Here is a 14,330-nt window from a genome sequence, read left to right on the forward strand (position 1 = left end):
AGCAGACATCTGTAGAGCTGCGGGTTGGGCTATGCCCAAACACCTTCGCAAGGGTTAACAACCTTCGCGTAAACCCGGTGTCAGCCCACGTCCTGCGTGGCGACATGTAGGACTGGCATCCGGGGGGGCGTATGCCTGCGAAAGCACCTTTCCACCCTCTAACAGGTTGGGTCAGTGTGCTATTTACCTTTTCTTCTTACCCGAACACATCGCTAAGAAACTGGTACCTCACCAGCCTCCCTTCTTACCCAGACACTGGTTAAGAATAGGCATTCCATCCATCACCAAACAAGCACCCCCTGGGGGCTGGCTGGGCAGAGCAGCCTTCCCCCTTAGGCCGGGATACCATGTGAGCTATCACAGATAGCTCTAACCGGACCTAGTGCTACCGGACGTCTGTAACACCCCCTCCGTGGGCTGTTCCGTCTGATGTATCCTCATGAGAATGGTTCCCACTCCTGGTAACCCATGAGCTTCCCCAGGTGGGCCTCCACCTCGCGGTTAACTACTCAGTCCGCACGTTCCATGCGTTCTCCTCCAAGGACGAGACCATACCTATATCCACCATATTCCTCCCCACGGGTAGGAGGTGGCCTCTGTAGCGCTTCTCTGATTAAGAGTCGCGCTTACCCGGTGTAAACTGATCTGGACGGCCTCTCGCCTATAGAGAGCTAAGGCCCCGTCCGTGAAAGTTACCGGTCAGGGCTGTACCCATCTTTCTCCAAGAAAGCTCTGGAACCCCCCGACCACCACACTGGAAGGTTACAGTCTCACGAAAGCTTCGAGATGACACGCCCAGGCTTGTTACCGTCGCTTCGCTAGAGATTGTGACGCGATACAGCGTTGTGGCGTTTTCCATAGGCAACCCCATCTGTCGTTCTCGACACAACGTCGAGAGACCGACAGAAAGGGAACGTCTTGGTTACGTATGTAACCTCAGTTCCCTGATGGAGGGAACGAGACGTTGTGTCCCTTATGCCACGAACACGTATCGTATTCTGCTGCAGTTTGAGAGGTCTCAGGCTCTTCAGAACAAAGGTAAGTGAATGCTGCACGCCGGCCTCCTTTTATACCGGATTTCCGGGGGCGGAGCCCGGCATGCAAATTGCATTCGCCAAATTTCATTGGCCTTTTCTATAGTAGTCAGAGTTGATTGGTTCTCAAGGGCGAACCCCATCTGTCGTTCTCGACACAACGTCTCGTTCCCTCCATCAGGGAACTGAGGTTACATACGTAACCAAGACGTTTTCCACGGCCATTAATCTTGAAGAATTTTAGCATCTGCGCTGCCACAGCGCAGTGTTTTGATCAAATGGAGACGGGGGGGCTGGATATTTCATAACTGAGAAAAGCCAACATCAGTGTTTAACATCAAAACTGGAGTAGTGGCCTTAGTCTTGTTGGCCTTAAGGCTACTCTTCTTTTTAGTGAGCTGACAAAATAATCTTGCTTATTTCTTATTTACACAGAGTTATAACCGCTGTGTGCCTGTCCAACATTCGGTGCGATGTTACGGTGAATAAAAGACATAATTATAACATTGTTCATGTTATGAAACTCATCTTTTTATATTAAGAACATGAATCTAATGCTGCGTTCGAGACAACTCGGATGTCGGTTATGCGACCTCTGAAGTTGGGTCAGATCGTTTATTTTAAGGTTTATTACAAAACATTATTTAAAGGGAAAGATCAGCCAAAAATGAATATTCTTTCATTTTTTATTCTCTTTTTTGAACATAAGACATTCTGAAGAATGCAGGTAACCATACAACATTGGTCTCCATTGACTTCCATTGAAACCACTGAGACATTTCTCAAAATATCTTACAGGTTTTGAATGACATGATGGAAAATAAATTACATAATTTAATTTTTTCGACTAACTAACTGCAATGTTAATGCATTTATCTTACTTTTAAAAAGCATTTAATAATAATGTGTAAATACAGCTCAATGGCTGAAAGAGACTTTATAAACCCTATCTCTCTCTCTTTCTCTCTCTCTCTCCGTCTCTCTCTCTCTCTCTGTTGTGACCTAGTTAGCAGTTGTCAGTCATACAGCTGTGTCATTGCTGCTTTAGGCTCTGTGGCTCTGTTCCTCCCATCACACACACACCAGCTTTGGCTTTCCAGATGACAAGTTTTATATTTAGGATTTCTCTTGGATGACTTCATAAGATTTATTCCAAACACAGGTTCTTTAAAGGTACATTAGAATTCCCTGGACTACATTTATTGATTTACTTTTATTAATTTGGAACACGCTTCATCCAACGCAACTTTAAGTGCATTCCAGGCAGGCACCAACATTTTCCCTTGACACAATATTTCCTGCCCCGTGAAAAAGAATTTAGACAGTTTTCTTTTGACTATTCACAAGACACAGCATAGGTCACAGTTTGACATGCATACAGTACATTCTGTCACCAAACTGCAGTTTTTTCTTCACAACACTTCTGACAATACGTAACAACAAACATTGAACCTTTGGGGTTTGAATATCTATGATTCCTTCATGCCTTCTACAAAAACAATGGCAAGTTTTCATTCTTATCCCTGATTGAAGGTACACTACAGGTCACTTGAGAACAATGTTTCACATGATCTTGAAACTCTTTTTATCTAAAGGTGTAGCAAAAACATTACTATGGCAATAAATACATTTTTCTTGTTAGAACAAGAAACATTATTTTTATTAAAAATAAATATTTTATAAATGGATTACTCCAAAAAAATATAAATAGCAGCCAATAAGAGTCCAGCAAAGATGGAAAATCCTTCCTTCAATACTGTTTAAAATCTTTCCAGGTTGAGACCTCAAGAGTACAATTTTGCTAATTGTAGGTAAGGTTAAAGGTGACGACTTTAAAGATACTAAATCACAACATATATATTTACATATAGACTGTTTAATCAGACACACGCACATGGCCTAGAGATAACTTTTTGGTTATAACATTATTTTTTATATTTCTATACAATTTTAGGTAATTCATAAGAATATTCATTTATATTTTATCGTGTTAAAGTAAATCAAAACAACTCAACAGTTATTTATTCTTTGTGGTGGTACCAGAAGTTAAGTGTGGGCAACATATAATTTGCTTATGTTGTTGTCACTGAAACTGACACATAACATTTATAGTCCATATATTTTTGATTTCCTTTTAATAGCTCAAATTACAATTATGTTTTTCCATGGTTTTGACGGGTTTACTGTTATTCTAAATTGTAAAAAAATTATAAAGAATGAGTGAGTGATTCTACACATTTGATTCACATTAAGTAATGTATTTTACATGTAGCGTATCAAAACATTTTCCAGACACTACACTCATGACATGTTGCAAATATTGCCTGGTAAAACCAAATATAAAATCATTTCACACATGAGCACTTCAGCAGAAAACATTCACATATTCCACTCTATTCTGAGAGATAATCTGGATCTTGATTTGTTAAACAGAGGGTGGGTTACATCCATGAAGACAGTATTCATTCCATTCAACCCAGCCATCACAGCTGACACATTGAAACACACACGAAGAACACAGACATGAAACGTACAAATGAAAACCAACAGAGACAAACAATGATTAACCTCCAGATATAGAAACTGCTCTGAGCTCATCGCTATGGGTGTGACCCTTGAGACGTCCCTGCTGTCGTCATCACATCCCACCCTTTTTAAATGACATACACACGCTCACAGGCAGCATTCACTTATCTCATCTTTTCATTCAGTGCTTTGAGGAAGAAATGAACACAATTCATGATTCGTTCTCATAACACCCACTGCAGAAGCTTTCTGAAAAAAGGACGTGATGGTTGTAGTTACACTTGGTTGTATTGATGTTGCTTTTGCTTGTTAGATCATGGTTTTCAACACAACCTAATTTTGACAAGAAGCCTCTTTTATGGTCTATAGATCAGCAGAACACAAATGGTACTTTAAAGTGTGCCTTGGTATTACCATGGTATTTCTTTGCAATTGACCTTTGAATTGAGAACATGTCCCTCTCAAACCATGTTCTTACAGCGTCGACAGCCCTTATCTCAAGAAGCCTACAGCAGGAACTTCCGATCACTCCGAGAAACAGCCTCTTTCCCAGATTGCATCTTGCCCTTAGCTGTGACATTGACTGTGCCAGATTAACAACAGCCGTGTGTTGAGAGCTATGCTCTCGGTAAGAGCCGAGTACTCCGACTTCACTGAGGAAACTCTCGAGAAAAGAGGGCGTCTACGTCAAAAAGCAGCCGAAAACAACTCCCTGAATTGTGCGGGAAAGTTCTGGAACCTCATTTACATGTTTAGTGGGATGTGACTGTCTATTCATTCCATCAAAAGGAATCCCCGATGTATCTCCACCCCATTTGCATCATTTCTACTCAACACTCTCGTTCCATTCATGTGTCTCGCTCTTCCGCTTGTGACAAACTCCAAACATGCATCTGTGAACACAGCTGCACCACAAGTATTCAAAAAATGTGTCTGCATCCCAAATCCTGTAATTTCAGTACTAACAACCACACAAAAATAGTTAACAAGTACAATTACAAAGAACAACTTTTTAGTACCTTTGTACTTGAAAAGAGCACTGTATTACATTTCTTTACTACATGTTTTGTGTGTTTCATCGTGGCTCCTCAGCCCTCGTGGCCTTATGGGATAGCGAACTGCCCACTGGCAAATGCAATATATCATCTAGTTTAAGTTCAAATACTTTTGACATCATCGAACGTGAACGTTCTACTATTTGCATACTGCGTAGCGAGAATGTATATTAGGACACAGGAAGTTCTCTAACACTCACGATAAAACATGCTGGCCTGTCAATTTCAGCTCACTGAGGAAAAAATATATTATATGAGACATAAGATCTGTCTTTAGCCTCGAGCACATGCACTAACACGCAGACAATCTAGACAGCGAAACATTGGACATGTTTATTTATATCCTTCACCCAAGTTTAAGAACCGACTTTCCATCAGCTTTCCTGAGGCTTGATGTTGCCATTTTTTCATTTGAGACAAACAGAACTTTCGAATATTACCGGGATATGTTGACAGTAGTGCTGTGTGAAAATATAAATGTGTTTATTAAAAATAGTAATAAAAGAAGATACAGATGGTCTGTACTTCACTGGTTTTGTAACACCTATCAATATTATCTTAGAAGTAGAAGTCGTAGAATGTGAATTTTATTGCCTCCACTACATCATGTCACACTTCACTATCACCAACGGCATGCTGTCATACATGTCACCTCAACTTAGCAACTTGAAAATGAACAACTTTTGTCATTGCTAATTGCTGTCAATCAGCCACTGTACCCCGCCATGATGGTGTTGGATAGGGTTGGGCCGATAGACGATGCCATTGGCTGATAGAAATGACGATGTTAGGCTGGCATTGTGATTCCACCAAATGTTTAACTTACGTCACGTGATGTCGCTGCTCTGTGCTGCAGGCTGCAAATTGTGTTGTTAACACATCTTAAGAAGGCTAAGGTGCATTTGTGGGTGTGGCTTGCATGTGTTTCACTGCGAATTGATTGGATGTGTAAAAACTGCTGTTGCGTCGATTTGGAAATGAACTGGTAGGAGACTGACAGTTGAATGGGAAGGAGTTAAAGGATCCGGCCAAGCCATCTAATTTACATCATTTCAGATGGATAGTCATTCAGGGCGGAACTGCAAGATTTTAACTGAAGATTATGGGGGTACATGAATTTTAAAAAGAAAATGACCAACAACGATAAGCTATTTACTATAAACACTGCAATATTTCATGAAAAAATAAGTATATATAAATAATAATTTTTAATTTCACTGGGACTAAAATGTTGTTAAGTGTCTGCGCAGCTCGCATTATATAAAGAAGACGCGTGTCTGCACAGTTCACGATGAATAAAGAAGATGTGTGTCTGCGCAGCATTATAAGCGAACAGCAGCAAAGCAGACTACTGAGGGTTTAGATTTTTTATCCGCAAGCCAAATTTTTGCAAACGGATATGAGACCCTTAATGTTGTCGTGCACTATTTTTGTTTAAATTTGGCAAAAATGTCTGTCGACAGTGGAATTAAAAATTCATTTTAATAAAGTTAGTGAATTAATCTCATATTTCCTACCCCACTGGCAGATATTTTTGCACGCGTATAAACTTTTGATAATTTTTTATTAAGTAAATGTATCTTGATTTAAGAATATTCAGACATTTGTACTTGAAAACAATACAAAAACATGAAGTAAGAATAAAAAATAAGCAGTATGACAGCAAGCAGCGTGTGTCTGGTTATGAAAATATGAACCCAATATATGAATTTTTTTTTGTGTAAAAAAACTATATTTAACACTATGCTTTAGGCATAAACTAAAACTAATTTGTATATATTTTTTTTAACAAAATAACACTAAACATCATATTATGATTTAAAGGACCCAGTCTTTGGATGCTTAAGAGGCCTTTATTATGTTGTTTGGGTGTTTAACAATGGATTTTCATTTTTCTTATAAAAAAACACTTTATATTTCACATATTTAAAGTCTATTGTTCATCGCTGTCCCTCTTCTAACAAAACGACTGGATTTCTTCCGTTCTATATAAAGTCCCTCTTTCCGAAACGCTCTGATTGGTAGAGCTGACCAGGTCTTTCGTGTTTGGCTTTCGCTTCTTAGGCTGTTGTGATTGGTCGGTGCCCCTTTCACATGTATTCATAAACATTGGCTTTTAGTAATAAACAGTAACAATGGCGTCTACTTTACTTTTCAGTTAAAAACATGCAGATCGATCGAAGTGTAACAGAAGTCTATTAGTGCATGAGCAAAAGTCAAATCTTCGTTAGAGATCGCAATTTATTTTCCTACTATGGCAAGGAGAATGACACCAGACCGTATTGCGTCAAATCGGTTATATTAATTAACAATAATAACAGAAGCGTTAGTTTTGATTTTTATATTGGACCTCAGAATGGGATAATTAGACAAGTAGATTGCATAGGAGACACTTGCAAGCAGGACTTCAAAGGACGTTTCATAGAAGTGTTAGAGTTAGGCTTTGAGCACACACACACACACACACACACACACACACACTATAAGTGTATTACATGAAAGTGAAAGTAGTTTAGCGCGTAACTCAGTCAAATGTTTATAATCTCTGATAACCGAACACTACTCCAGCGGCTCGTCCACTTCTCTTAGGAAGACCTCGCCCCTTTTTTGACCTATTCCTGTGGGTGGAAATTATTAAAAGCAATCGGAATAGTGACATCATGTACCCGGGAAGTAGAGGGCTGTAGTCAATTCCAGCGGTTCTCTGTAGTCCTTGAAAAGCGATTTCTGATAAGGACAATATCTCGCTTGGCACTGAACTTTGAGCTTTATCATTTTTCAGGTATTATTTATGCTCTAACAGCAACATTACACACTAACTAAATGTTGAGAATGGTTAATATTAATATTCAAAGTAAATTTTTGCAGTGTGACAGTGCAAACAGCATGAATCTGGCAATGGAAAAATTCCCCAGCAGACAACAGTTTTTTTTTCTGAAACGAAAACAAAATCCAATGATGTCAAATCTATTTCTCCAGCCAATTTGCATCCTCCTTATAAATCATTCTTATAAGCGTCAGAGACAGTTCTATAAATGTAAAAAGTGATTGGATTACAGTTTTAATAGAGTAGTTCACATTTCTCTTCCTCGTACACTTTCTTGTGCTAAACGAATCCTTTCAACCTTTTAACCTGTCCGTCACCTCTACACCAGCAGGGGAACTACAAGCAGTCCCCGGCAGAGGTCGTTTTTAAAGGTAACAGGTGTAATGATCAGCCGGGGGTTTGTAGCTGGAGGGTGGCAGCCGCTGACTGGCCTGGTGAAGTACCTGTATGCTGATTACCCTGACAGCAGCTGCTGTGGGCTGCCTGCGGTTGCCGTTGGATGAACGAGTCTAACAGCTGTGCCCGCTGTGGGTGGGCAGAGGTCCTGGCGTTGAAGAAAGCCAGGCTGTAATTATCACAACACAGGGGCGCAGGGACAAAGAAGGAAAAAAGAGAAGAGAGGCGTTGGCAGAAGACAGAGACATGAATGCTAACTATCTTCCCTGAGTATTCCTCACAAGCATCTACACTCAGACCCCTTGCTGTGATTGGGGACAGACCATGGATGAATTATTAAGAACCCACCGATCAGAGCCAATCGGAGGGCTGGGATCCATCTCTTTGCCAGCGAGGCAAACGGAACGGCATCTGAATTAAGCTGCTGCCATCTTGCTTTTGCCTATCCAGCTGTCTTTAAGATCGCTGCTAACAGGGCAATGGAGATGAGGATGTAAACTTTTGCTAATAATAGATGTGGCGCATACTAGGGTAAAAATGATTAACACTTAAAATTATTTGTATATTGTACATGAATACATTCACGTTCTATTATATAAAAACCTTGAACAGCAAGCACTAAATTCTGTAAATGGTCAATTTAAAGTCGTAGATTTTCAACTAGTGCACAATAAAAACACAAATACTAGAAGGAGGGACCTAAAGCATAGCCTATTTAAAATCAAAATTGCATAATAAATACTTAATTGCTTCATAAATAAATCAATTTGAAATTAGAAGATATAAGCATTCAAAACTGAAAGTTTCACACATGCACCCAAATACATCTGGACTTTTGATGACATCATTCTACACTTCAGCTTCTCAAATTCTCGTCCAATCGAATGCTGTTTAGAATCTGCAGCATCCCGGCCCCTGCACTATAAAAGACGCTGAAGCAGTCTCTGAAATAAGTCTCTTGTTCACGTGTTTATTATGACCTTCATGGTGAATGACACATTCTTTGCCACTCTTCCACCACATAGTGAAGTCTTATGGACAGACAATCAGAAAAATGTACCAATATTCTACCAAGAACAATTCAAGAACACAGAATATAGCGCAATAAAACCGGTTTAAATCTTTTCTTTGTCATCTATGCTTTTGAGAATCCAAGTGGCCTTCATGACCGCCGTTGGGACAAATTCTTTACTCAGTTATAACCTTCCTAAAAAAGGATAAAGACATCCAACCTTCACATGAATGTGTTCACGTGTGTTCATGTGTGCTTTGTATTTGAAATGACAATCCGAATGTTAAGCTTTGCTGAACAAAAAAGGTCAGCAAAGGAAGCTGGCAATGCAACTGGTCGTCTGATAGAGAATTGGAGCCCGTTTGAATCTCCCGTTCTTACTTACTCATTCCAAGCAGAGTGTTTGTGACATCACCATCTATTTATGGCTCAGCAGTGATGCAGTCAGAAGTTAAGAGGTATCCATTAACAGCCAGCTGCACGAACAAACATCAGCTACGTTCTACGTCCGTGAAGCAGTAATTCTGTGCTATTCATAGACCGGACATGGCTAATTTGTTTAGCAGCTCTTTGGCACTGATCAACTGTGTAATGTTAGGGCCTGTATTGATTCATCGCTTTTCATTTAAAAACTCGGGAGGTTTGGTTTTAGTCTTTTTCTACATGTAAATACTTTGTGCAACTGTGTATACTATGTGGTAACCCTGAACTTAACCATTATGAAGTACTGTACATGTGGTTGCAGTATTTTGTTAGATACATGCAAGTATACTAAGTGCATATACTGTACTTAAAAAAAATCCTCCTGCTTCTACCGGTTAAAAATGGATGCTAAATGCAACCCTAATGCAATTTCTGGCATCATTCTTAGTTCAGCTGTCAAAGGTGTCTTGCTTTACTCCTGACATGCTTTATTAAAATGCCATTTTTAAACCTAAATCAATATGAAATAAACCGTATCTAAGCTAGAAATCAGGATTGTAAAAGATGTAACACTCCCTGGTGATGTCACTGAGGGCTTAGAGCCATTCAGCTGCTTACAATTGTAAAAAATATAGACTGCCAACAAATCTTCTACAAACCATGCATTTTCTAATTTAAGATGCTTATGATAAATGCCTTATTTGAATTGCATCATCTGATGTGATGCTTTACACGTGTGAACTCGGAAACTTATCTCTGATTCTGATTACGCAATGGGCTAATGCACCGACTCTCTAATGTACAGGACCGTGAAGAACTTAAAGTGATAGTTCACCTAGAAGTAAAAATTTGAATAATAATAATAATTTAATAATTTGTTGCATTTATATAGTGCTTTTCTGGGTACTCAAAGCGCTTTACATAGACAGGGGAATCTCCTCTACCACCAACAATGTGCAGCATCCACCTGGATGATGCGACGGCAGCCATATTGCGCAAGAACGCCCACTACACACCAGCGTATTGGTGTAGAGGAGACAGAGTTACAAAGCCAATTAGTACATATAGGGACGATAAGGAGGCCATGATGATGTATAGAGGAGAATGGGCGAATTTGGGATTTTTATCGACCACAGGGAGTCAGGACCTTGGTTTAAAGTCTCATTTGAAGGACGGTACTTTTTTTACAGTATAGTGTCCCTGTCACTATACTGGGGCATTAGGACCCACACAGACCACAAGGTGAGCACCCCTTGCTGGCCTCACTAACTCCTCTAGCAGCAACCTAGTTTTCCCAGGAGGTGTCCCATCCAGGTACTGACCAGGCTCAACCCTGCAGTGGGCAACCAGTCTTGGGCTACAGGATGATATGGCTGCCGGCATTCTATCATCAGTGAGTAAATGATGAAAAAATGTATGGGTGAACTGCTCAGTTGTACTCAAAATTTAAAACTTATCAAGTTTTTATGGTACAGCTTCATGTTTAAATAAGATTTTGAACCAAACGCCCCTGTTTGCGTATAAGCCATACCCTTGACATCACACAAAACATAACACTTTTCTAAAACCAGCTATAAAGCATGAGAAAACCTTCTCTCAGGAGAAAAGTGAGCAGAGCAGCAGCACACAATATCTGCAAGGCTTTAAGTTCTCTTCAGCCTGTCAAGCACACCTCAATGACTGCCTGTGGGACGTGGCTAACCTCTTCCCATCATGCCTTGCAGTCATTCATATGACTGGCCAACTGATGAAAACATAATGAAAAAGGGAATGGAAATGTCGTTGTCTATTTCAGTCACTGCCCAAGTTTCTATTTATATAAATGCAGTTAGTATACGTGTAGTGTTCATATGGTATTTTTGTGGAAAAGGAGTTTTTTCAAGTGTGCTCCATCAGATTTGTAAGGGAACAAATAATTTCTGAATTGACAAAAATGAGCTTGTTTTCTAATTGCATGCTTTTTAAATACATGGACAGGATGAACTGCAAAGACACTAATAAACATTGAAGTATTTGTTTCTCTTCATCAAGATAGCTACCAGGACTCCCAGAATTGGTTGGGGAAAATAAAGCTTGTAAAAACGAATTTCTTTGTTGAAAAAATAATAACCACATATGTACTATGATATCATCACAACAACCTTAGTTTAGCCATAGTATTTGTACCAAAACTATGGTTATACAAAATTTAAACAATCTGTTTTTTTAACTATAATATTATAGTAAGGGTTGGGCGATATTATGGGTACATTTTTCGAAATTTAGATTTTAACATCATCTGAAAGCTAAATAATTAAGCTTTCTGTTTATGTATGAGTTGTTAAGGATAGGACAATATACGGCAGAGATACAGACGTTAATAACTCTAATAAAATCTAAACATTGAGAAAATCGCTTTTAAAGTTGTCCATCAGAGGCGCTGTAGCAGACCATCCACTCACAAAAATAATGTTTTTATATATTAAGGGTAGGACATTTTACAAAATATCTTCATTTAACATGATCTTTACTTTAGCCTTTAAAGATTTTTGCCATAAAAGTAAAATCGATAAATTTGACCTGTACAATATCTTTTTGGCTTTTACTTAAAAAGTTCCCGTGCCACTTAAGGCTGGTTTTGTGATCCAAGGTCACATATGTAAAAAGTAAGATAATATGCCCCTCAGCCTTGTTCAAATTAGTTTACAATGCGCTTTGCAGCCTGCAGCATAGAGCAGCGAGAGTCACATGACGAAAGTGAAACCTTTGTTGGTATCACGATGCCGGCTCAACATCGTCATGTCTGTCAGCCATCAGCAATGGACGATGGAAATGTCTATCGGCCCAACCCTAACTACAATGGTTCATTTTTGGTAAAGAGAATGTTAAAAATGTCTGCAGGGATTTCAGTGGCCATCTCAATCAAAACTTACCTTTTGAGAGTATTGATGAGCACACCCAACACAACCATTAAGAATGTTCAGTGAGTATATATATATATATATATATATATACAAATACGCACACACACAGTATTGGTTGATTCTGGCTTTGTTCCAAAATCTATCATATGTATCATATGTGCTCTCCTGATGCAAAGGCTGCTCCAAAGGCAGGAAGCCTAATTATACTGCCTTTGTATTAAGCCTTTTGGCCAGTTTCACAAAAGTAAAACATGCATGAAGTTTCATGACACATTTGGTTATTTGGAACAGCTAACAACACACCAACATTCAGCAAAAACAATTCTAAGCATTTTTTTCTTCAACTTTCTTTCCCTCTTTCCTTGCAGCGCATCAGACGTTCACGTGGCCTATGGGTCGAATGAAGTAGGGCACAAACAATAATGGACGATCATGACTAATCATGTGCTGTGATGGTGAAAACCTGCTGACTGCATGAGCCTAGACCCGTGCTATTCAATTGGCAGCCCGTGGGCCGAGCACGGCCTCTATGTAATTTGTTCCGGTCCTTCAAGTAGCATAGTGTGAAAAAGAATCTATAGAATAAATGTAGTTCAGTCGGGAATGGACCCAACAGTTATGAAGTGACATGTGTGAGCACGAGCTACAGCAGCACAGAGCAGGAGTCACGTGACAATAGGCGAGTCTCTCCTGTGAGACGCAGTCAGGACGATGACGGATGAGAACTTTTATTATTTTCATTTCTGACATTTTGCTAGCACGAATAGGACCATCATTCCAAAAGTACAGAGGCAAGGGTGGAGAAAACCTCGTTGGAGAACACACCTACATCAAGTTTTACCACACCATCCATCTTGATATTAACTGAGTACATTATTTACTTGAGTAAACTTAAGTACATGTGCTAGTAACATTATTAAAAAATGTAACTTATTATAAAAAATATTACTTACATTTAAGTATACTTAAAAGCAAAGAATTTTAAACTCTATTTAAATTTTTCCCTGTATGGTTCAATGTGTCTATCTGCAGCAGGTTTTTTAATATAGTTTATAAGTGAAGACTATATAATAGTAACATATTTGCCCACATGAAAAAATACTTCAGCGTGCTACAGTAAAGTATGGAAAACACAGAATCCAGTAAAATGGAAACAAAAAAACGAAATTTAGGGAAAAATCAAATTGAATTTTTTTTGTCATCCCTCCTATTGCATGCTATATCTCTCCGGCCCCTCATTTGGGATACTTTTCATGAACAGGCCCCCATGACCAACTACCTGAATATATCTGGCCTAGAGGAAAGAAAAAGCAGCGGATGAAGGAAGGATAAAAATGTATTCATGCGTTCGACTTTGTTTTCTGACTTTCCTCACAACACACCGATCACACCTCCCCATATCCTAATGGTACATTCCGTGAGCATGCATTCCTTCTCTCTGGTAGGTGAGAACGGAGGACGGATGATGATAAATGAGCATGACATGTATGATTTATAGTGAGAGGTTTGCTAGATTGACAAGCCGCAAAATCTCGAATAACTCATTTACTCATGAAGGCAACAAACCTATTACACGAAAAAAACATTGGAGCGCATTCATGAATTGAGATATAACCCTTAAAATACTATAAGCAGAATGTATCTTTTTAAAGCAAAGTCCAGGTCTTTCTTACTGTCCATGACTCATCGGCCTACACATATATATTGCTCTGCTCTCTAAACAAAAAAATCGTAGTTTTCTTTTATCTTATGTCAACCCAAATATAGTAACTCAGGCTGTAATGTGTATTTGTACAGACTTTTAAATCTTTCCAACTAGAGAAGTACAATAGTATTGTCAATGGTGTTTAAGGAGAGCAGTATTTCTCAAACTTTTCAATTCAAGTTGCATCTGCTAAAGCCCCAGTGAAATCCAAATGAAAGTTTTTTCCTTTTATTAAAAATAAGTTAGCCATAAGGACGTCAGTAAACTGATATGCTCCTACGCGCTGACAAAATTCCCATTTACAAGATGTAAGCACCCCAAACTGACAAAAGCAATTCCATCACTTTGACTCTCTGCAAAGTTCTCGTCCAATCAAATCCTCTTTAGAATGGGAAGAGTTCCGCCCCCTTCACTATGAGTGCTGCGGATGCGGCGCCTCATATCAGCAC

At 39.2% G+C, this 14,330-nt stretch overlaps 1 protein-coding gene across 10 annotated transcripts in view; it reads right to left on the reverse strand.

Moving 5' to 3' along the window:
* Nucleotides 1-14,330, reverse strand: part of ppfia2 (PTPRF interacting protein alpha 2) — a 165,987-nt gene that overhangs the window by 105,947 nt on the left and 45,710 nt on the right. The gene's annotated exons all lie outside the window — the stretch shown is intronic.

This window comes from Triplophysa dalaica, chromosome 5, assembly GCF_015846415.1.
Source record: "Triplophysa dalaica isolate WHDGS20190420 chromosome 5, ASM1584641v1, whole genome shotgun sequence".
Taxonomy (NCBI): Eukaryota; Metazoa; Chordata; class Actinopteri; order Cypriniformes; family Nemacheilidae; genus Triplophysa; species Triplophysa dalaica.